This window comes from Rattus norvegicus, chromosome 4 (assembly GCF_021556685.1).
Source record: "Rattus norvegicus strain SHRSP/BbbUtx chromosome 4, alternate assembly SHRSP_T2T, whole genome shotgun sequence".
Lineage (NCBI taxonomy): Eukaryota > Metazoa > Chordata > Mammalia > Rodentia > Muridae > Rattus > Rattus norvegicus.
In genome coordinates this window covers 122,629,071-122,653,018 of record NC_141537.1, presented here as the reverse complement: position 1 = coordinate 122,653,018, position 23,948 = coordinate 122,629,071, and the positions used below count along the sequence as shown (strand labels likewise).

Sequence of the window (23,948 nt, the reverse complement as noted above, 5' to 3'; positions counted from 1 at the left end):
TCCTAGAAGCCAACCCCACTACTAAAGTATAGGTACCCGGGAAGTGTTTAAAAAGTGCCTCCCGGAAAGCAGTTGGGAGCGGGAAGCGCACAGGTGCCAATAGAGGAAGGCCCTACAGGAGCCTCCCTGGGTGCCTGCACCAAGGGAAAGATTTCCCATCCCCCACCCCCATCCTATATCAACCAACACCGAGGCTCCCCCGTGGCTGTCTGCTCTGCAGGAAAAACTTGCTGAAAAACTAGGAAGGGATACCCTGAGTTGATGGCTAGGTCTGTGGGCATCCTGGCCAGATTAGAGGCATTACCCTGTCAGTCTGGATCAAATGTGCCGCCCCGCCCCCTCTTCCTCCTCACAGCCTCCAACCCCAGGAAAGCCGCTTGTAGCACTGCGGTCCTCTGTACTACCCTCCCCAACCCCAGCATCCATCCCAACACTGAACCTCAGAGGCAGATACTGGGTGCTTGGCTTCCCCGGGGAGGCCTGTGGTGTGGGGCTCACTCAGAGTATCAGGAACTCGTTCCCTTGGGAAAAGGTCCAGCCGGGACAATTGATTCCGTTCTGACAAAGCCAAAGTTCGCATTAAAAAACAACCGTGGAGCAATCTCTCTAGGTGTGGTAAACAGACTCCCGAGGGTCCTGCCACGGGGGCTTCACCACCAGTCGGAGGCTGACTGGAACAAAGACTTGACTCTGTCTCACTATACGTCAGGCCTGTGAGGATAAACTGTCAAGACACTGGACGGCGGCGGCGGCGGGGGCGGCGGCACACTGACTCCCCTAGCTTCACACAGGCCTGAGCTTGGGGCTGACTCAAATTTCTTTGTCCTGACAGACATCAGCACGGAGCTGACAAAAGGTGGAGAACAAGCACTTGTTTTCTGTGGGTTCGCAAGTGCAGGCTGTCTCCAGGGTGAGACCAGTCACAGAGAGCAAGAGAAACTGTAAGCCCAGGCAGCCTTAAAGTCAAACCTCAGCTGCCGCCCTGCTGGCAGGGGCGGGGTATCCCACCGGCGACAAACCGTGAAAGCTTCAGCAAGGCTGTGGGCAGGAAGGAGCCAAACCCCTTCTGACTAGTACTGACTAGTGCCCTTCCATTCTTTCTAGAAATTTTTCAGGGCCACTCTTACACACGAGGGGTCAGGCATCCTCTGCAGCCATGGGCCTGGCACTCAGCCCTTCCGCCTCCAGTGTAAAATGGAGTCGCTGCTTCCTCCTTGCTGTCTGCTTGCTCCAGTGCAGAGTGAGCTGAAACACTCCAAGGACTCAGCACGGAGCTTGGCACGCAGTAAGTGCTAAATGAGTCTGGTTATTCTTAGATCCCGGGGCTGTTCTGCTGGTGGGGTGGAGAACTACGAAGCCACTGAGCGGTAGGATCGCTCAGAGAGGAATAAGTACCACCAACCAAGCAAGGTAGTCACAAGGCGCACCGGGCAGGAGGGGGCGTTCCTGGGGCAGCCAGAATAGACCCGAGGCTAGACCGTTTGTTGGTTTGGATCGCCATGGGAACAGGAAAATATCGGAGAGGAGACTTGAGTTCCAGAGGAAAGTAATGGGCAATGAATGAAGAACCATGAGGAGGCCCTTGCATTGTCCCTTTCCCGCTCCTGAGAGCACTGACCCTCTTCTGCTTGGTGCTGGCTTCCAGGGAAGGCAGTCCTAATCCTGGAGGGAGAAATAAAGCAAAAACCTCCACACCCTGCGGGTCTGCCCTCTTCTGAATGTGCTCCAAAGCCGACCTGGATCTGAGGGTCTAAGGCCTTATACTCTAAGGCCAACCAGATGACACCCAGTGGTTCACACCCATGCTGCCATCTTGTCTTCACCCCAGCCAAATAAGGTTCATGGAAGCCCACAGGGGCTCCTCAGTTGGTGGGAGCAGCTTCTGTGGGAAGTAAGCACGCCTGAGGACTTGGGACCTCAGCTACCGTCTGCCCACCTGGGAAGCCCAAATGAGGAAGGGTTTACACAGAAGACTGAGCAGCAGACAGATGAGGGGTCTGCTGAGCTGAAATGGGATTTCCACAATGCCCCTCCTCCACCTCTCCATGTTCCCCTCCCCCTCCAAGCTCCAAGCTCTCCCCTCAAGAAACCACCTTTTTTTTTTTTTTTTTGTCTGAGAGGCTGCCACTGACTAGAGTCCCCAGTTGCTAGGTGATGAGAACTCAGTCTGGCAGGCAGAGTAAGGAGAAGGGCAGGGGCTGGTGGGCTTGAGTGCCTCCCCTCCCACACTTCCACAGCCCTGCAGACAGCTGGGCACCCAGACCCATAGGCCCAGTGGCAGGCAGAAGCAGACAATGGTAGTCGCAGGCACTGGGCCCCTACAGCACACTCCACCACCAGAGCACACCCAAACAATCCAAGGCTTCTGTATATAAACACCCCTCACTACCCAGACAGGCACAGCAGGAAGACAGGAGGCTTGGATCCACACAAACACGGGCACAGGTGCACCCCAGATGCCTGCTACTCTGCAGAGAAGGGAGGGGCCTCGCCAGGCTGTACTAGAGATCAAAAGGACCCCCCACCCAGGGCAGGGACAATGGGACACCCAAGGAGAACCACATCCTCTCCCTAAGAATGCTCCCTGCCCCATCCTTCCCTACCTCCCACATCATCTATTAGACTAGAGGCCATCTTCAGTCCAGAGCTCAACTAGGCTTTGTGTATCTCTTTATCTCCCTTGCTGGGGACACTGAATATGCCCCCTTCCCTATGTAGACCAGGCTAGCCTCATACTAACAGAGATCTGCCTACCTATCTCTCAAATGCTGAGATTAAAGGCATGTACCGCTATACTCAGGAAGTGACTCTGGGACTTTTAAAGAGGTGACAGACAGGCACATTGTATCCCAAGAGACCCTGACCTGGGTGCATTTGATAAGGGGAGGCTGCGGTAGTGATGGGGATCATCCAGAGGCTGCCAAGAGTAGAAGGCAAGAGCTAAGGGAGTAGAGATGTGAGTTAGGTGCGAGTTAGGTGCTTTTCTCCTTGCCTTGAACAAGCATCTGACAGGTAACAGGTTAAGGAAGGGTTTATTGTGACTCACAGTCTGAGGGTGCAGCCCATCATGGTGAGAAACCCTGGCAGCAGGAACATGAGACAGCTGCTCACAGTGTGTCCACAGCCAGGAAGCAGAGAGAGATGATTCTGGTGCTCAGCTCATGGTCTCCTTTTATGTGGACCCTGGGCAAACAGGAACAGTGCCGTTCACACTCAGGGCGGGTTTTCCCTCCTCAGCTGACCGCTAGGAATACCTCACAGACTGCTCAGAAGTGTGTTCCCATGGTGATCTAAATCCAGTCACAGTGAAGGAAGATCACAGGGATCCACAGCGGCTGCTGCACAGGGACACGATGGCCAGCAGGGAACTCAGTGCCCGCGAAGGCTGGTAACCAGGGAGTGCCATGAATTCTCAGGGAGGCAGGTCTAGAAGGGAAACCTGGATGCAGAAGACACAACCTAGATGTGCAATACGCTAAGCATGGTGGGGTGTCTTCCATTCCAGGAATAAACCCAAACTTTGGTCCTCTCCTTAAGTGAGCATACTGGTGTCTGCTGACACACCATGCTGGGCACCATAAAGCTAAGACCCATTCTCTCTCTCTGAGGCTGCAGCTCCTGCCCTTTGACATAAACTGTGGTTAGTGTTCTGTAGGAACATGGGGAGGGTGGGTGTTGTGTTATTAAAGGATAAAGAGAAGGGGGATATGTTCTCTGGGGGTCTGGGGGAAGGGGGTGCCTCAGCGGGCCCATGCTGAGACATCCCTTCCCGCTGAGGGACCAGCCACAGGACGGTATAGTACAGAATAGAGTTTATTCAGGACATGGGGAGTGGGGTTAAGAGGGTAGTAGGGCAGAGAAAGAGAAAGAGTAGTAGAGAAATAGAAGAGTAGAGGAGTAGAGGCCGGCCATGAGCACGTGGAGAGAAGGGGGGAGGGGAATGGGGAGAGAAGGGACAAGGGGAAAGAGGGTAAGAGCAAGAGAGCAAGGGCAAGAGAGCAAGAGGGTGAGGAGGGGGCAAGCAGCCCCTTTTATAGTGTCAGGCATGGCTGGCTGTTGCCAGGTAACTGTGGGAGTGGAGCTTAGACAGAATGCTAACAGTGGGAGCCATGGACCAGTTAGGGACTGACATAGTTGGGTAATCAGACCAGGCTTCCAAGGCAAACCAGTACCCAGCATATGCAAGACACCTTCACCTGGTCAGGTGTGACAGCACACGGTGGCTCAAGACTCTCAACTCTCCATGCAGGTCCAGCCATGACTAGTGCACCACAAGAATGCGCTAGAAATGTTACACCTACCACAGGGCGTGAGAACAAAATATTAGGACTCCCATTGTGTGTCTCCCCCAAAGAAAAACAAACGGGCACACGAGAGCATACAAAAGTCAAACCCCCTCATCAGGAAGCCCTGTCCCTTCACAGGGACACGTGACAGAATCAAGCTGGCCTCTCGCAGGCTCACCCTCCTTCACGTGGCCCATAAGTGGATTTGTGGATTATCATCTCTGGATTTAATTAAACTAACCCTAACAAAATGAGCAAGTGGCTTAAGAGTTGTCCTGCTCAGGAAACAGGGTTGAAGATAAGGGAGACAAATGCTTAGTGAAAGACTTGGGATTCTGCATCAGCCCTGTGCTTCCTTGGTCCCTGGGACCCGGAGATCCTCCCCTCCCTCAGGGGACAGCTTTGCTTTATATCCTATGTGGGACAAACAAAATAGTGAGAGGCATGCAGGCTGGTGTCCAAGTAAACCCTGGGCACACTTCTTCCCCAGGGCTGCTGCAACTGCAGGTCTCTGGAAGGTCAAACCATTATAGTGAGTTTGTATTACAGCGAAGACGAGAGTGCAGTAAAAATTGTTAAACATCTTGGGCTTTTAAACTATTTTCAAAATAGTTGTAGGCTTATTACTGAAGAATCGTTCTCTCTCTTACACACACACACACACACACACACACACACACAGGAAGTTGAATTCCTAAAAAACCCTCCCCTAGCTCCCCCTAGTGGATGTCCACAGTAGATAAATAGACATTGCTATGTGATGGGGGAGTAATGACGGTGTCATGAATGCCTGAGAGGACACAAGAGGAGCCTACTTCAGCCCAGTGGTTTCTCAAAGCCCACAACTCCGGTGCAGAAGCAAGACACCACCACCAAGTCACCAAACTCAGGGACTTCCCTGAAGAATCCGGCAGCCCTCTTTCAAAGTCAGAGGTGTGATGGGTAAGGAAAGACTGAAGAACAGTGCCTGGCAGATCAGCAGAGACCTGGACATCACCATTCCTGCTGAGCTACCCCAGCTTGCTCCTCGCCCCACCCACAGACACCAAGGAGGACCTCAGAGCCTCATCTGACTGCGTCTCGGCACAGGCGATGAAGGACCCTGGCTTATTCTCTGGAGAACAGAGCAAGGGTGGGAAAACAGGGCATCTTAACACCAGTGGACAGGGATGCTATGGCTTGGTTCTAGACTCCAGAACATTGCAGACCTTAATTTATGTTGAGGTTGTATCTGCCAGCTGTCAGTCAAGTTGAGTTTGACTTCTGACTAATCTAAAGCAAACTTGGGTCAAGAGACAAGGCAGAGACCTGTCTGGATGGCCTGGACCACAGAGGCTGAAAAGCCTGGTGTAGTCAGCGTAAGACTCTGAGGTCCCCGCAGTGCCCATGGCCGGGGCAGGAGGCAAGCCAGGGCAGCTGAGCAGGAATGGGGATGTCCACGGGGATAGGAGAGGAAGGAGACAGATGAGCATCCGTGAGCCCTATGAGAGGAGGAGACAGTTGGCTGAGAGCATCTATCCCCTGGAGAGCAAAAGCTAGGCCTCAGAAGGACTGTCCTGGGGCACAGATCCACCTCCTCAGGAGGTTGGCTCCGAGAGCTGTGCACACACTCCCACTCGAGCTAACACAGCAGGGGTGGGAGCCAGGGGCCTAGCTTGCCATTGTGTCTCTGTGCTTGAGTCATCAGCACGTTCTGAGCCTCCTGCTTCCTGTTTAATGAATGAAGGAGACAGACTGGGGGAGGTGGGGACACTGGCTGGATGCAGCCCAAGCCCGAGTCCCTTTCCTCACGGCACAGGCTCTTCTAAGTTTCTGGCAGAGATAGGTTAAGTGGTACTCTGGTCCTGAGCTCCCAGTCCACCAGCTCCCTGCTGGGTCTGGCTGCAAGCTAACAGTGTCAGTGGCCCAGGTCAGGTGGGGACCAGCAGGAGAGGGGCTCTACTACAGTTACTGCTGCTGTGAGCCACTCCCGATGTCCCAGCATTAAACAGTTTCCTCCCAGCTCAGTTCTGAGGGACAGCACCTCACACAGAGCCCAGCAGGGTGGCTCGCCTCCACCGGTCTGAAACTGGGGGAGAGGGGTAGGAGAGCTGGTGGTGACTGCAGCCACTAGGGATGAGTCACCTAGAGCTTCTTTGTCCCAAGCATCACTGAGGGCTGGGCTGGGATACAGGTTGTGTGGCTGGCTACACGTGACCTTCTTGCAGGGCCTGGAGTTAGAGCTTGCCACTGTAGGTTTCCACAGGGATGTCACAAAGAAGGCAAAATCTGACCCTCGCCTCTGAGCAGCATTCTGTCCAACTTGTGGAAATCAGGAAGGTTGGCCCAGATCCAAATCTGAAGTCAACCCTTGACAGACACAGGAGGCCATTGCAATGGATCCTGGGAGTTGGAACAAGTTCTGGCCCATTTTAGGAAATGCCTCTTTCTGCAGAGTTCTCCTGGCCCTGTGTCTATACCCAGATTCACATGAAGACCCTCCTTCCTTCTGACCCTGGATCTCCCCTGTGGCTACCACCATTGCAGTATTAATCCAGCCCACAACTTGGTCTCCTGGCCTCAGTTCCCCACCTGACACTTCATGCGGTGCAGTAAGCCACAGGAGAGACTCTGTTTCTCATCTGCCACATCTTTTGGAGCAAACCATCTTCTTGAGGTTCTGACCTCAGATGCAGCTTATGTCATCCACAGGGAATGGGGAGGTAACTCCCTCTGCCTCAGGCCTTCATCCCACTCCTCTATATACCCCCAGCCTTCACCAATTTGGCTAATATCCTGCTCTGATTTGACATTCCACTCTGACATCCCCTGGGCCCCTCTTTTTCCCTGAGCCCAGACCTGGGAACTCTAGTCCTGAGACCCCGATCATTCCACTGAAGGCCCAGCTTCCCTGAAATGTCTCAGAGATGAGCAAACACCTGCCAGTTTGCTCACCCTCCCCTCGTGTCCAGGCAAGAATACAGCCCTATCCCTGCGGAGTTCACATCCCAAGAGACTCATAGTGCAGAGTCCACTAAACTAGCAGATTGTGGCCAGGCATAAAGGGACACTAGAAGTGGCTGGGTCCCATAGCAGGCTGGAAGAGGGGGGCGTTCATGGGGTGGTGGAAGCAGGAAGGAGACAGGACTGGAATGAGACAGTGCACCCTGATCAGCTGCCCTCCAGCCCCAGCTGACCAATCACAGCTTGGGAGCTGGATTCCCCTGCAGAGCTGTCCCTTGTAGGAGAGGTGTGTCTCATCCAGGCAGCTCTCTATAGCTGGAGTGCTGGCCCTACTTATCTGATCCTGGGCTCCTGAGAAACTCTCATAGGTGCTATGTAATTACGACTTCCGTGGTGGTTAACTCAGAGTCAAGTTAGCCAGCTTAAACTGAGGTCAAAAGTCAGTCCTAGATGTTCCTACAAGGGTGTTTTCTGGACAAGGTTCATATTTAAGTCAATGGACTTTGAGGAATCAATGGACTTTGAGGACATCAGATCACCATCTACTGCAGTCAGTCTCACTTGATCCACCAAGGCCAGAAGAGAGACTGACCTCTCCTGCAGGAAGGAAGACTTCAGGATGCTCTCAGATTTGAATGGCAAGGCACCTCTCTCCAGCTGCCCAGCCAGCTCTAAGGTGCTTGACCTCTGCATGCCTGGGGGCCAGTTCTGCAATCTGTCTCTCTCCCCCTTTTCTTTATGACTCTGTTTATTTCCTTCTCAGAAGACCAGCTTCTCTAAGGAGCTGTCATTTATGTAGACTTGAATGATAGGGGCCAGGGACACTGACCCACAGGCACCTGGGACATGGGTTCGATTTAGGACTTGAGAGCAACTGGCAACTTATTCCAGCCAGCATGGGTGGGAAGCTGGAGACCCCAGCAGAATGCAGAGGTTGGGATGGCTGTGGGGCCAGCCATGCAGGCCTTGTAAGAAAAGATAAACTGTTGTTTGTCCTAAGGAGCTAAGAGGAAGTCGACCAGGTGGAACATAGTGGGAGGGGAGTGGCGACCCAAGAGGAAGTGATGCTGTGGCCTGTGTTTGAGGTGACAACCACAGGTAGAAAGTCTGGAGTATGGGCGATTTGATTCTGAGTATGTTTTGGATGTTGAATCTAAAGGCCAGGAATCTAAAGGCTGTGTGTGAGCTTTGAGGCAAGAGAGATCAGGAGGGATGAGGGTGTGGTCAGAGTTTAAAGAGCGCCAGAGAATCCTGTCACAGTAGCATGGCATGAGAAGGACAGTCATCACTGTCCCCTAGGCAGGGTAGAATTTGGTAACACATTAGTACAGGGACCGTCTTCATCCTAGCCACCCTGTGGCCTATAGGTGTAGACACCTATGCTCTAAACGAAGACCAGAGTAGCCCCTGGCCTGGTAAGCAAGAACCCTGCAAAGAGAGTGAGACCAGAGCCAAGCCAGCCACAGAACAGAGCCTGAGGAACTCAGGCGAGCTAAAGAGAGAAGACACAAAATAATTAGTGAGCAGAGTGTGTAATTAAGTGCTAAATTGTGTGTTTCAGACTGGCTGAGCCGCGGGAGTGTGTGGTGGGGGAGTCACACCACACTGGAGTGGCTGAGGAAAGAGGACACTTGGAGAGGATGTGCCACAGAGAGACAGGTTTCCCAGGTGCGTGAGCAATGGTAAGGGGTGGAGGCAGATTACAGTGGGTGGGGGAGGAGGGCATGCTAAGGAGAGAAGCCCCAGAGCAGTAGAGGAGAAACATAGTCCATGAGCCAGGAACCCCCGACACCCTGTACCACACTGGGTCTCAGGCGCCATGTCTGTGGAATATGGTTGCTTGTACTTAGGGACAACACTTAGGGACGACAGTGGCATTCAGCTGTGTTCAGGCCCTGGAACTGGGAACATCAAGCAGACAAGTGGGTGGGCAGGCAGGCAGGCAGGCAGGCAGGTAGGCAGGCAGGCAGGCAGGCAGGCAGGCAAGAGAGACCTAGATGGACAGGTATACCACAACTGCTTTGACCCCCTAGTCTGGCCCTGCCACAGGACCCCTAGTGTAAACCCTACCATGCCTTATCCTATGGGAGTGTAGAGCTGCATGGTAGCATTGGTTTGGTCGAGACTCAAGTGCCCTTCATGACAGGGTAATCTCACTGAGGCTCTTAGAGACTAGGAGTGCTGAGAGAGGACTCTGTGGAAACTGCAGGTTCCAAAAAGGCAAAAATGGGGTTCTCAAAGCCCAACAGTACTCAAACATTTGGAGTTCACAGCTAGGGCAGGAGAGGGCCTAGCTGAGAGGTGGGCCCGGTTGAAAGGCAAGCCAGAAGGGTCAGGCTCCAACAGGGCCTAGCAGGGCCTGGCAGGGCACTGAGACCTGTGACTGAGAAGGAATCAGTGTGCAGGAAGCCCCCCTCTCCAGCTCTCTGTTTGCAGTGTGGCTTAACACACACTGCCTGTTAAACAAATGTTATGACAGGACTACTTGAGCACCCAGAGACAGCAGTGACACTCTCTGCTTGTCACCAAGAGTGGCCTGCAATAGGGCTCTCTTCTCTAGCCAAAGCCTCCAAGGTTCACACATGGGCAGAAGGGAAACAGCCTTGCAGGATCCTTCCATCCCTCCAGGCACAGCCCTGTCCATCAACAAGGATTGATGCAGGTCCTGACCTGGGGCCTAAGACACAGAAGCTGTCTGGCTGCAAATGATACCCAAGTGTAGCAGACTGACCAGAGAGAAACAAATCCAATTTATGCAAGACCCATGGAAAGGCAGATCATAAAGGCTTAAGGTAAGGAGATGGAGAGATAGCAATTCAGGAGAGGCTTCGGGGCTGAATAGCATGAGCAAAAGTCCTGAGGCCAAACTATGCAGGGTGGTTAAAGATGTGATGGAGGGAGAATGAGCACAGGGAGCCAACTTCATGAGGCAGAGAGGCCTCTGTGCACGTATCATGGGGTCATTGGAGGGGATGAAGTGGGAGGGACTGGATCTGGGGTAGGAATGAACAGGACTCTCTCTGGGTGCTGGGAAGAAGAGGAGTGACCAAGAGCAGGAACAGGGAGGTTAGATATTGGGGGATGGGTGTCTCTACCTAGGAAGCTGCCCCAGGATGGGAGTCAGTGTGCCTAGTGTGGCCTTGACAGGACCTCTTTACAGAGGAAATGTGGAGTCTGAGGGAGCGTCCAAAGAGTGCCAAGCCTCCTCATTCATTCGTTCATCCTCCATTCATGTCTCTTTGCTTTTTGGGGGGTGTGAGGAGGAAGTGATGACAGACATGAAGATGTGGGTACAGCATCGCTTGTCAGACCGAATAGATTACCCTTTTATCAATAGGGTAATGAACAAACGCCATCACTCAGAGTCATTCAGAACAAAGGAGGCAGCTCTGAGACTGGGAGAGATTTTTGCCCACTCGACCTTTGTTCTCTAGCCTGTGCAGCCCCAGACCAACCCAGGCTGTTCCTACAGCACCAGAGCACAGGAGAACTCTGGCTGCCAGCGTGCGAAGAGAGGGCTGGGAAAGCATGCTGAAGATGGTGACAAGTCGAGGCCAGCTGCAGACACAGCTGGGACCAGAGATGTTCAGAGAGTGATCAGGGGAATGTGTGCCACAAGGCAGACAGGGCGGGTCTTGCACCAGGAAGCTGCTGGGCCCAAGAGACCTCTGACACCTGCTGGGTGTGTGAACTGTGCCCACTGAGCTAGGCTAGAACAGGATAAGAACCATCCTGTCATTCCCTCAAGATAACAGAGCTCCCTGCCGGTCCTCCTATCTGGACTCCACCCAATGTCCTTCCTACTAAGCTTGTACCTGCTCTCTGTCCTCTGTGCCCTAGTCCTATACCTTATGATAAGACCTCAGCAAATCCCCTGCCCGCTCTGGGCCTCCATAGAAGGCCTAAATTCAATCTTCTCTTTGCAGAGTCAGGGACACAACGCACAATGAGCCAGTAGCCCTCTGAGGACTGTATCCACGGCAGTAGCCCAGCCAAGCAGCTGATTTCACTGTCTTTAAACAAAGCTTCCAGATGGGGCACTGCTGTCTGTGGGTGCGCTAGCCGGCTGCTTCGATGATCCACTAATTGGGTCTCCAGGGAAGGGGCTGAGGAAGAGCAGCTTCTTCCCCATCCATCGGTCCATCCATCCGTCCATCCGTTCACTAAGAGTCTACCATGTGAGGGAGGATGCTGGGGGTTGTTACAGTTAATGGGAAGACAGCGTTGCACAGATGGGTCAGCTGGCCCACCGTGCCTGCACAAGGAGCAGTCCCCAAATCCCCCAGGACAGAAAGTTAAGCAGGATTGAGTGGTGGAGCATCTCGTTTGGCGGGAGAGGGGGGGTGTAGGTGTATTTGAACTGAGACCTGGCAGGTAAGATGGGACCAGCAGGCCACCATGGAAAAGGGACAGTGGGCTGTAGAGCAAGGCCAAGAACCAGCCTATGCTTAGAGGGGTTGGACTACTTTGTTTGAGTTGGTGGGCATGGCCAGGAGGAGGAAAGACAGGATACTACCAGCAGGTGACTAGGATAGGTCCTCTCTTAAGTCCTGCGCCCCAGGCACCAGGCCCAGGAAAGGCGTATCATAGCTAAATTGCTCCCCCTGCTGGGCAGGGCTTTGATGACCATCAGTGTGTTCAGTGCTGGATTGAGAACCTAGGGACCAGGGGCTGACTGGACCATGCTGCTCAGACTGGTTGGACCCAGTCCAGAGACCCATTTTCTTCTACCCGAAAGTTTGGAAAAATCTGAATCTGTTGCCAGCTCTCAGGAACTGGAAGACAGAGCTGGACAAGGGAGGCTTAGGCAGGATGGAAACTTTGAATCCAACATGAGCTACAAAATAAGACTGTGCAAGAAACCAAAGTCAAATGAAATAAAACTTCTTGCAAATGAGTCAGTATCCAGTGTCTCTCTCACACAGTCTGGCAGATGTGGCCAGGCATCGTGCCAGGTCTCACCCCTTGTCTGTGTCCAGCCTTAGCATGCCAGATTGGCATGTCCAAGAGCCCCTCTCTCAGCTGACAAGGGGCCCAGGGAACTGGGCAGCCTCCTACCCCTGGTTCCAAGATCGTCTCCTCACATCCCTGCCTACAGACCTAAGAACCCTTTAGGATACAATTAAATTCAAAGACCACTACAGCCAGAGTCCCCAGGCAGGGCAGACCACACACGGTGAAACTGAGGCTCAGGGGGGCTCAGGATAGATGACAATCCAACCAGACACACCAGGCAACATATAAGACATAAAGAAAAACGTCCTTCGAGTCCAGAAGCGAGTCCATTCAGCTGTGTGATTTTGGGTGAATGGCTGACCTCTCTGAGGCTCCAAGTCTTCATTCTAAAGATTCGCTCCTGGGGAAGGGCAGGCTCCTGGCAATGTCTTCAGTGTTCACCTTCCTGGGTGTGTAGCCAAGCTGAGACCGGGAAAAGGCAGTGGAGTGGCGCCAGGATCCAGCTCAAGGTGACAGGTAGCCTAAAAGCTGAAACCGTGTGCATCGGTGGCTCCTAACCCATCAGTCCAGACTACAACAGGAAGGGACCCAGGCTAGGAGGGGAGGAGCAATCTGGAAGGGAAGGACATAGCAGTAGTACACAGTACAGGCTAGACCACAGCTGGGATGAGAGCATGGGGCAGGGACCAGAGAGGAGACATGAACTGGGGTTCCAGGAGAGGTGTAGGAGGAGGGACAGGGTGGAGCAGACTGGGGGCTAGGCAGGGAGCTTAGGCAGGACGCAGTGAGACAATGGGGATACAGTTCCACGGTGTATCCCTACGGTATCTGGGCTGAGCTTCTGAGTGTGGCCAAGCCCCAAGTCCAATGGAGGAGGTGGCCCAGAAGATGAGGAGGCAGCAAGGGCCACCCTCTCCCTGCCCTCCCCTCTCTCTCCCCCCTGCCTCCCTTCTCCCCTCTTCTTCACCCCCTTCGCCTGTCTCCTTACAGCCTGGAGCCACAGCACCCCCTGCTGTCCTCACACTGCATTGCGTCCTGCCAGATCAGACCCACCTGCATCCTGAGATCACATTACCTTCTCCCGATTATGTTCCCCAAGGGACACGACCCCAAGTTGTGTGGTGCTGTCCACCCAGCCAGATTCTGGACCTCAGAACCTCTATCTGGTTCTGAAGGGCAAGGCCTGGGGTTCCCACCAGTGTACCAGCCACTGTGGTGAGACAAGCAGAATGCAGGCACCCCAAGTCTCCAGCCATACTGGATTCTCCGCCAAGCTTTCCCTCTTCCACACCTGGAGAAGAGGGACACCAAGGTGGCTTCCCTCTGCTGGGCTTGAGAGAGGACAGCCTAGGAACTGGCTTCAAATTTAAAATACACATAAAGCAAAGAAGAAACAAAGTCACATGACAAATGGGAAATTGCAGCCCTTCACAAGCCGAGTGAGAGGTCGGCACAGAAAATAGCCTCACAGGAGAAAAACAGCGGAGACCCGGAGCAGAAAGTCTGCAGGAAAAAAAAAACCAAATGGCCCTGAGCTGGACAAGGCTGTCTCTACAAATGATGAGTGAACCAGAGATCTGCAGGCACCATTAGTCACCGACAGAACCGCAGTGTGCCCTCAGGTGTGCCTGAAGCGTCATGGAAACAGAGCCCTGCTGTGCTGCCAGCACCACCAAGGACAGACCCAGCACACAATGACGGGTCCTATAGACACAGGGTGTCTCCACAGCTACAGCCTGGGAGCTTGGGCATTGTCTCCTTGGAATTGCTGACGACACCCTGCCCAGGAGCTGGTGTTACATAAACTCTGTGATGTCACGGGAGGAGGGCCTCTGGCTGTTAAGGGCTGTGAGAGCCCAGTACAGCCCAGAGCCCCAAACTCTGCACCGAGAATCCTCTGAGCTGGCTGTCCAACCTTGGCTGGACTATCTTGGAGAACAGGAGGCTCACCCTCTTACCAGGAGAGCAAGCTCGAGCTAGAGGCCAGGGCTCACACCCATGGAGGACCCATCTCCCTGCTCTGCGGCATCCTCAGAGTCCAGTCACCCTACCCTTCAGCAAAAGCCATGAAGACCCATGGCCAGGAGTCTGGGGATGTTTACTGCTGTGGTGCCTCCTACTGAATGACACTGGCCATTCCCTTTCCTCTCTGAGTCAATGCAGGTAACCTGCCTCCTTCAAAGAGGACTATCCCAGCACACAGAGATGAGGCCAGTTTCCCCTAACTCTTCTCCGACTCCGTGGTTTGCCAAGTTGGGCATTCTGGGCATACCCCGGGGCCTTTATACTATTGTCCCTTCTATTTGGAAAGCAACTCTGCCTCTCCTCTCCTTTCTAGCCTTAGTCTCCACTGCCTCCTCAGCTAACAATAGCCTCTTTCCATCCCCCTCCCACCTTCTCATCCAGTCTTTTTATTTGCCTGTTATCTGTGATTTCTAATAGAACACAAGCTCAGAGGACAGGGGCCCTGTCTATTCCATGCACCACCAGAGCCTTGAGCCTAGAGTGTGTCTGGCACATAGTAGGTATTCAGCAAACACCTACTATGAATGAACAACTGCAGACTAAGAACAACAGGCTGGAAGAGGGCTGCTGCGTCAAAGTCAGGGTCCAGCCAGGGTCAGCCCCGGCTCTGAGCAGCATCCATTCAGGTTCCATGCGTTGTCAAGCCCCTGCCTTTGTGACCCGTCCCCTCCCATCAGCCCTCCTCAGGCAAAGAAGAGGCCAAGAGGTCACGGGTCTCCTAGAGACACAGTGGGGGTCTCTGTTCAATGGGAAGCTTTGTGACACCTAATCACCCTGTTCCTGATGGAGGATGCCTGTCACTGGGGTGATCCTCAGTAGCCCAGCTAGCCTAATAGAAAATTAGCATGGCTGCCAGAGAGGACAAAGAGGCAGAGCCCAGCCCTGTACTCCCTCGGCTGCTTCCGCTTCGGAAAGCCTGGTCACTCACGGGACTTAGACAGAGGAGGCCTTGAGAACTAGCACAGATGCAGGTGCCCTGCTGTACTTGTGGAGGGAACAAACAAGGGCCCAGCCGCTCTGTGGATGGACCCCCTCTGTTTGGTGCTCTCCTGCGCATGCCTGTGCTGTCCGGTCTTTTGTTTTGAATGTGGACTTTGTTTGCAACAGAGGACACACGGAACACAGAACTTGGAAAAATGGGTCTACAGTGGAAAGAATCCTGCACCTGACTCCCACCCCCCAAAGATAAGCACCGCCCACTGAATCCTTGCAAGATTTCTCTACGTGTACAGAGAGGTGTGGACACACACATACACACACACACACACACACACACACACACACACACACACACACGCACACACGCACATGCACACACGTGCACGCTAAGCTTGGCTCTGCTTGTTATAGCTCTCCACTCTGGAGACTGTTCCTCATCGGAACTTATCTTGAACTCCTGCGGTTCTCCCGGAAGCCCTGTGTGTCACTTCACAGTGAATCCCCTCCTGTTGGCCATGGAGGGAGCTTCCAGCTTCGGCTTACAGGTGATATCTTGATGTGCCAGTCTTCACACAGTCCTCATTCCGCAAGCTGCCTTTCTTTTTCCGCTCAATAATAAATGATCCTTATCTTCCCGGGTAAACAGCCCTGCCATTCCTTTGAGAGCTGAATAGCAGGCCATTGTGCTTTCTAGCCAAAGCAGATGTAACCACTCCCTCGCTGGAGTCTAGACTGTTGCCAGCATTTTGTTATTACAGGCTGCTCTGCAGGGACATTCCTTCAAGCTAAGCCTTGGCACACGGCCTTAATTCTCTCCTCGGCCATGTGCCCAGAGATGGAATTTATAGGTCAAAGGGTGTATTTTTTTTCTTCTATCTTTTTTTTGTGTGTGTGTGCCACATTTTAAAATCCTTTGAAGTAAGTGTGTGTGTGTGTGTGTGTGTGTGTTTGTGTCTGTGTGTGTGTGTCTGTGTCTGTGTCTGTGCCTGTGTTTTTGTGTTTTCTTTTGGGCTGGAGGTTTCTGTAGGTGCCCTCAGAGCTTCCCTGTGGTTTTTGCATAATGGGCTATGAATGCTTTCTCTCCCTGCCTCTAAAATTGCTCAGCCATATCCTGCTCCTGCCTCATGGGTGGGAGCAGACATAAGTCTTTCCCCAGCCTGGAAGCTTTTCCCCTGAACAAAATGTGGATCACTAGAGTTCCTGACTGACGTGGGCAGCCAGGGTGGAAAGCAGAGTGAGTGGTGTGTCTATAGCCACAGCTGCTCAGAGGCTGGGTTGGCCTGAGACCTGGGACAAACATCTCACCACTAAGGAAGCATTACCCAGACTGGAGCTGAGGAGCCTGATTCAAAAACTAGAGGGCAGAGTTCCAGGCCAGCCTGGTCTACAAAGGGAATTCCTGGCAAGCCAGGGCTACATAGTGAGATCTTGTTTCATACAAATGAACAAGAACAAAAACGAGAGCTCTGTGTGTTCAAAGGCTTCAGGTCAGTTAAGACCAAAGTGTTTTCCTGATTAAAGAGATGCTGGAGATGGGCCAGCTCATCACCAATGGGCCTGACTTGATACCTTGGCCATTATGAACATTACTAGGCCCACTGGCCAGACTAGGTCTGAGGGTTGACTTGGGTGTCTCCTATCAGTGTCACTGCCATGGGCTGGAGGTGTTGGAGCCATTAAAGGAAAAGAGTCACCTTCTCCCTGCACTCTCTGGCCTTCTAGTTGCTTGGGTGTTCTATGCTCAAACACAGATTCCCAATAACACTGTGGCAACCCTCCAGTCACCGGGTGGATAGCTGCAATAGTTCTGAGAAGCCTGAGACAGAGGAGGAGACCCCGCTGACCCTGGAGTGCTGGGATGGTGTTGGGCACTGTTAAAAATCACTTATTGTTAATTATAAATTCTCTAGGTTCTTACTGTAAGTACACCCCTCTGACGTTCATGTTCCTGCAAATAACAAAGGCACTGGGGGGAAGAGGGGCAATCTGACCCCCTAATTAGCAGCTATTAGATTCTCCTTAGCTTCTCTGAGCAAAAGGACTATCAGATAGTCAGACAGATTACTCTTATGCCTCGAGGAAACTACACAACAATTGCAGCTGATTGCTGCAGCTCATGAAAGTTGTAGCCTACTCAAGGCTCTTTTAGTGTAAGATTTTTGTTATTACCAGTCTTGGTGAACTCTAAATAACTTCTTCCAGTGGTCTTGCAGGGAGAGACTGCTGTGATTGGTGGCAAGAATAAAGGCTGTGAGTGACCGAAACACAAACCTCCCTGACTGTAATTGGAGGGGAAGGAGGTGGGCTGTGGTTGGCACAAACCCAAACCATCATTTACATGTGAGGCTTGCTGCAATTGGTGTAAATACAAACGTTTATCTGTATGTGAGGCTTGTGGTGACTGGTGCAAACACAAACCATCATTTGCATGCAAGGCTTGCTGGGATTGATCACGCCTGAGAGGTGTGTGATCCGTGTACTCACCTCTCTTCAGGTTTTAGAAACAGGATGCTCAGCTCGCTTGACTCAGTGCTAAGAGAACAAAAAGTGTGTCCCAATATGGTGGCTCCTAGTGCCAAACTGTCCTGAGCACCCACTCAGGGCTGTTGACAAAGCCAGGGCTTGCTTCCACCTGGCATATTCTGAAGACCCTTTGTGAGCAGCATCCCAAGAAGCTCGCTTGGATTCAAGAAGTGGGCAGAGGACACACAGCTTCTATAGTCTGATGATGCTGCCCTGTGGACTCTCATCCTGGGTTGTTTCACTTTAGCCCCATGGGGCTAAATGGTGATTATGTCCTTGGTGACCCTAAAAGGTTTTGCTCTCCAAACTCCTTTACTTTCTGAAACATTGAGGACCTCAAAGAACTTGGTGTCCATTCTTACCGTCCACAGTTACCTCATTGTTAAAGTGACCCTTAAAATTTATGGCACTTTCCTTTTTGTTTGAGAAAATGGTCCCATGTAGACCAGACTGACCTCAAGCTGGTCATGTAGCTGAGGCCAATTTTGAACTCTTTTTTCTTTTTTTCGGAGCTGGGGACCAAACCCAGGGCCTTCAAGCGCTCTACCACTGAGCTAAATCCCCAACCCCTGATCTTGAACTCTTGGTCTTCCTGCCTGCCTGCAGCTCCCAAGTTCAGAGATTACAGGAATGGCTCATTCCAACTAGTTTAAAGTTTTGTTTTGGTTGGTTTTGTTTTTGTTTTTTGTTTTGTTTTGTTTTGTTTTGTTTTGTCGCTGAGGCAGGGTTTCTCTGTGTAGCGTTGGCTATCCTGGAACTCACTCTGTAGACTAGGCTGGCCTCAAACTCAGAGATCTACCTGTCTCTGCCTCCTGAGTGCTGGTATTAAAGGCATGTGCCACCGTTATCAAACAACTCAAATTGGCAAACGATGCCATTTATGTGACAGTGGCACTTGGGCATCTTGAGTATTAGCACCAGTTCGTAAATCAAAATGAGATGGGGTTGGGGATTTAGCTCAGTGGTAGAGCGCTTGCCTAGCAAGCGCAAGGCCCTGGGTTCGGTCCCCAGCCCCCCAAAAAAGGAAAAAAAATGAGATGAGCCAGCAAGTTGTGGAAGGTGAATCAGAGCAAACTGGTTTGGTTCAAAGCAGAGATGAGAGATGACAGAGTTCTCATGTTGTTTACAAGTATACACATAGACAGAAAGACAGACACACACACAGAGGGGGGTAGGGCAGGGGGGCAGAGGCAGAGGCAGGGGCAGGGGCAGGGGCAGAGGCAGGGGCAGAGGCAGAGGCAGAGGCAGAGGCAGGGGCAGAGGCAGAGCAAGCACAAAGTTCAGATTGTGGGATCAGATTGGTAAAGAAGGGACACGGGGGTTTTTTACTATACCCATGATGCTCCATTCCTAAAATAATGGCTTCAGTACCCAGTGACAGTGGGAAAGCATAGAACTCCATCCAGGGGTGGAGTGACCCACACCAGCCTCTGAGCCCGTTTGTTGCCTTTTTCAGTCCTGACAGCCACCTGCCTGCCTAGTGTCCACCTCTTCTCTTTCTTATTCACTTATGGAGAATAGCCATCCCACAAAAGAAGACAGACAGGAAGCTGCCATTGTCAGAGGTGACACTTCCAGCAACTCTTGGCCAATGAGGCACCCTTCGCAGGCACACAGGGTGATAGTGGTACCAGGGAGAAATTCTGTAGGACTAGAGCCACCATCCTGTGAAAGAGAAGTGGGCTTAGGACAGCATATGGCACATGGACAGCATAGGTCATAGATGACGTCATGGGGTCCTGAGCTAGCCTCAGACTCTCTCTCTCTCTCTCTCTCTCTCTCTCTCTCTCTCTCTCTCTCTCTCTCTCTCTCTCCCTTAATATTATTTCTTTAATATGCATGAGTTCACTGCAGCTGTCGTCAGACACACCAGAAGAGGGCACCAGATCCCATTACAGATGGTTGTGAGTCACCATGTGGTTGCTGAGAACTGAACTCAGGACCTCTGGAAGAGCAGTCAGTGCTCTTAACCGCTGAGCCATCTCTCCAGCCCCTCAGACTCTCTTCTTGAAGTCAGTGTGGCCCAGCTGGTATCTACTCACCCATGAACACTTCAGCACCCCCAAAACTATCCAAGCAGGACTGTCACCTTTCAAGCATATCCTGAGTATGTGCTTGCCCACCGAAGATGCCAATGTCACATGCTCCACCCCACTTCTTCCCCATAGCATCTCTGAGGAGGAAGTCTTCCCAGGCACAGCAGAGCTAGGACAGGGACTAAGCACGTGAGCCAGTCAGCCTGGAAGCATCTGGATTCGCCTGTGTGTGAACAGGCACAGCTAGATTTTTGGAGGCCTGGAGGCCTCTGGTTTACTTCAAGCCAGTTTGAATTGGATTCTTGTTGCTTGTATGCAGAGGAGTCCAGTTGACAGGAAGGCAGGAGCAGAGTGGCCTTTGTGTCTCTAGAACAGAGGTTCTCAACCTTCCTAATGCTGCCCTGTGGTGACACTCCTACCATAAAATTATCCCATTGCTACTTCATTGCTACTGTAATTTTGCTATGGTTATGAATAATGATGTCAATATCTGCTATGTAGAATATCTGATATGTGACCCCAATGAAAGAGTCATTTGACACCCCCAAAGGGGCTGAGACCCACAGGTTGAGAACCTCTGCTGTAGCATAAACCTGTCATTGGGCAGTTTGACCTACAGACCTGCACCCAGTTCTCCTGTATTTTAAAAGAGATAAGGAACCACGAATTGGTGATGGAAATGGATGTATTTACAGCTTGGCCAAATGGTGAGTGTCTAAGCTCTTCCCATTCTAGTCCCTATGACCGTGGCTGTATTACATCTGTGAAAGTCCCGAGTCAAGGCTGGAGCAGGGGTCAGCTCACCTGACAGACAGGATAGCAGGTTCTTCCCTCAGGGAAGAAACCTGGACATCAGGTCACCTCGTGCTCTGTTACAGGGAGAGTGTTTTATTCAAGTCTTGGCTGAGGAAAGTGGAGGTCTTAAAGATTCCCCATTTGGAAGGAGAAAAGAACTTTAGGGGTTTGAAGGATTCTCTACCAAAGTCCAGGCCTGGCAGAGGATTTCGGACAGAAGTCCCTTCCTTTAAGTCTACTCTGTGTGAAAGGTGAGCATGGGGGAGGGCTTGAGGGAGGGCTGGTGGGGAGGGAACTGTGTCTGAACACCCAGGTGGGGGGTGGGCTGCAGCCCAGGGTCACAGCCCCTGTGCTTTGGAGCCTCTCACTGTTGCCTTTAAAAAAATAAAAAATCTTCCTCTTGGTGCCAAATAATGACATTTCAGCATTTAGCCTTGAAAACTCTGAACCTTTCTTCTCGCTCTTGAAGAATCCGCACCAAGATTAGAAAGAAAGAAAGGGGGAAAAAATCTCCTCTGCACTACATCGCTACAGCTGCAAAAGCAGCCACCACTCAGAGTCACAAAACTGGGTTCTGATCAAGTGGGGATATATATATATATATATATATATATATATATATATATATATATATATATATATATTATTGTCAAATCCCGATGCCCGTTCTAGTTTCTGCTGCTGTAGCTACATCTTCCTGGAAGGATGATTTTGCACAGAGCCTTTATGGTGCTTCGGTCGCGTCCTCCGAAGCGTGTGATTGTTGAGACATCTCGTATGATCATTTCTTGCCCTGCTAATAACATCTAATTTGGCGTCTGCTGTTTTCTGAAATCTCTTTTTCAAGTCTTAAGAGGATCACTACCATTTGTGTGGATGGGAATAATTAGCAAATACTGAGATATTGTTAGGTGCCTTATCAGAGCCAAGACTCCTAGGGTCTAACTTCATTTAAATCAGCGCTGACCTGGTTCTCCCTCCTGCCCCACCCCACCCCACCCCACCTTGCTTACCTTCAAACCTGCCTCAGTGTCCACCTCTCTTCAGGTGGGGATCCCTCTCTTTCACATCAGCTGGGATCTTCTAGCTTCAAGGGCTGAGAGCTCAACTCAGAAGTGCTTGTGCTCAAAAGCTCTGGTTCTTGTGCCTGCACCTCAGCTGGTCCCTGCTCTGTCACAGGTGGATCCAGGTGTTTGGGGGCTGATTGGTTCCTGGGCCCCACCTGTGCCCAGCCCTGGCCTGGCTCTGCTGTGCCTCTAGATAGCTTCCTTCTGCAAGAAGCAAAATTATTCAGCCAACACTTTATGTTCTGCAGAATTCCAGAAGCCCTTTGGCTGGGCTTGAGGGACGTGCCCATCATTCCTTAGGGAAGAGTGATCGCGCTAGTCAGTGGCTCTGTAGTTCAGTTGGTAGAGAGTTGGCCTGGCATGCACAGTTCTCCCACTGGCAGAATTCCTTGGGGAAGTCAGAGCAAGGGTTCCATTATGGTCAGTCGTCCATAATGGAAGTCAGCTGTGCAGTACCGAGGAGGCTGGAGTGTAGCTTTAGGAGTAAGGAACACTCTTAAGGGTTACTAGGATGGTTAGTTGGCTTGGGCCTGCCTTCCCTAAGCTTTTGTTAGAACCCTGCATTGATCATTTCCTGTGAATGGTTTACAACGTTGATCAGGTCTCCCACCCGCCCACCCCTGTCCCCTCTTTGGCTTCTGCTTTGAGGAGAAGAATGTCAGTCAGCTGCGTCTCTTGGCAGCCTGGGGCTTTGAGTCCTGTACAAAGGCCTGAAGGAGTCACTGGAATCCCAGCCACTGACTGCTCAGCAGAGTTAGTCCTTCAGACAGTTTGAACCAGGCTTTTGGGGCCCCGCCAGCCTCTGGTGAACTAAGAAGAATCTGCAGACCAGAGGGAGTGTTTCCCCTGGTGACCAGCACGGAGGACTAGGCACTGATCGGTGCAGGGAGCCCTTGCCACACCTCCTCCTGGCTACCCGATTGTCCTCACAAGGAGAACACAGGAATAAGGGTTGCTGAAAGCAGAGACACCGGGCAGTTGGCAGAGGGCAGAGAGACGAGGCTGATGGGAAACAGAAGAGGAACTGTGTTTCTGTCACTGGGAGATGTCCATACCATGGCAGCACTCCACCTCAAGAACCAAAGACCAGAACCACTGCTGAATCTGAGAGTCTGGATGCCCTGTGCCTCAGAGCTGTTAAGTGGAGTAGCAGCTGTGGGAACCGAAGGTCCTACTCCCTGAAGCTCACGCAGGAGCTGAAGCTTCCAGCAGATGGCATCTGCAACACCGTGAGATGCTGCTTGGAGCTGAGGGTGAGTGCGGGACTTGAACTCCAGCCTTGGGGCCTAGATCTACAACCCTCTGCCTGCTGAGGCTGAAGCCATATGTCTTTTAGTTTTTTCCAACTTGTGGCCTCTGGAGTCTCTGTGTCCCTGAGTCTTCATCACCACGGCCCCCAAGTACGCCAAATACTAGAAACTGCTTTCTTCGTATGCATGACATCCTTCCGAGATGCTCATTGGCTGGACTACTGAAGGGCGTGTCCCTGAAGACTCGGGGGCAGGGTGGGTTTGGTTCTCCCTTGTGCACATGGTGTTTGGCAGCAGCTGCCTGCAATGCTTGAATAGCCTGTGAGGTGGCACCCTAGTGCCACACGGTGACATTTAAATCTTACACATGTACAGAGTCTGTAGGACAGACAGCCCTCGGACAGGTACAGAGGACCTGAGGATAGAATACTCCAGTCTGGTAAGTCACCTCCTGTGACTTTGCTTTGAGGTGTGATGGTCTGTATGTGCTTGACCCAGAAGTGGCACTATTAGGAGGTGTGCCCTTGTTGGAGTAGGTGTGTCACTGTGGGTGTAGGCTTAAGGCCCTCACCCCAGCTGCCTGGAAGCCAGTCTTCCACTAGCAGCCTCCAGATAAAGATGTAGAACTCTCAGCTCCTCCTGCACCAGGCCTGCCTGGACGCTGCCATGTTCCCACCTTGACAATAATGGACTGAACTTCTGAACCTGTAAGGCAGCCCCAATTAAATGTTGTCCTTGTAAGAGTTGCCTTGGTCATGGTGTCTGTTCACAGCAGTAAAACCTTAACTAAGACAAAAGGATGCAGAAAATCAGAATATGGTGAGAGGGGACTGTAGAAATTCTGAATGCTGATTATTTTTTAAAGCATTTTTCAGGCCTACAACATATCTTATTAATAAGGACCAGGCCTAGCCTTTGAAACCAGAGAAGAAGAAAGCACAGGAACCTTCCAGAAGGCCCCTTTGCAGTGCTGGTCCATGCACTGTCACCCTAACCATGAGGTCCCGGGTGTGAGGAACCTATGGAGTGGAGTCTCCAATCCCTGTAGTTGGAGACCGGTGGCTTTATGGTGGCTTTATGTTTCTCCACTCTATTCAAGTTGCCCTCTGCAGACAGAAAGAACTAACT

General features: G+C 51.9%; 2 long non-coding RNA genes across 9 annotated transcripts in view; one reads left to right on the top strand and one right to left on the bottom strand.

Annotated features, from left to right (window-relative positions):
* The window catches only part of LOC102554942 (uncharacterized), a 106,332-nt gene extending 105,090 nt beyond the window's left edge, over positions 1-1,242 (bottom strand). For 4 of the 8 annotated variants that reach the window (XR_015686825.1, XR_015686826.1, XR_015686824.1 and 1 more), the window contains exon 1: positions 1,128-1,242. This is a non-coding gene — a long non-coding RNA (uncharacterized LOC102554942). Of the gene's footprint in view, positions 1-439 lie in introns of all 8 variants that reach the window. The other 4 variants (XR_015686827.1, XR_015686828.1, XR_015686830.1 and 1 more) reach the window with 2 other exon arrangements.
* Positions 550-12,125, top strand: LOC147994960 (uncharacterized). Its single transcript, XR_015686836.1, has 3 exons — positions 550-1,285; positions 8,791-8,897; positions 11,156-12,125. It is a non-coding gene; the product is annotated as an uncharacterized LOC147994960 (long non-coding RNA).
* The last annotated feature ends 11,823 nt before the right edge of the window (positions 12,126-23,948 follow it).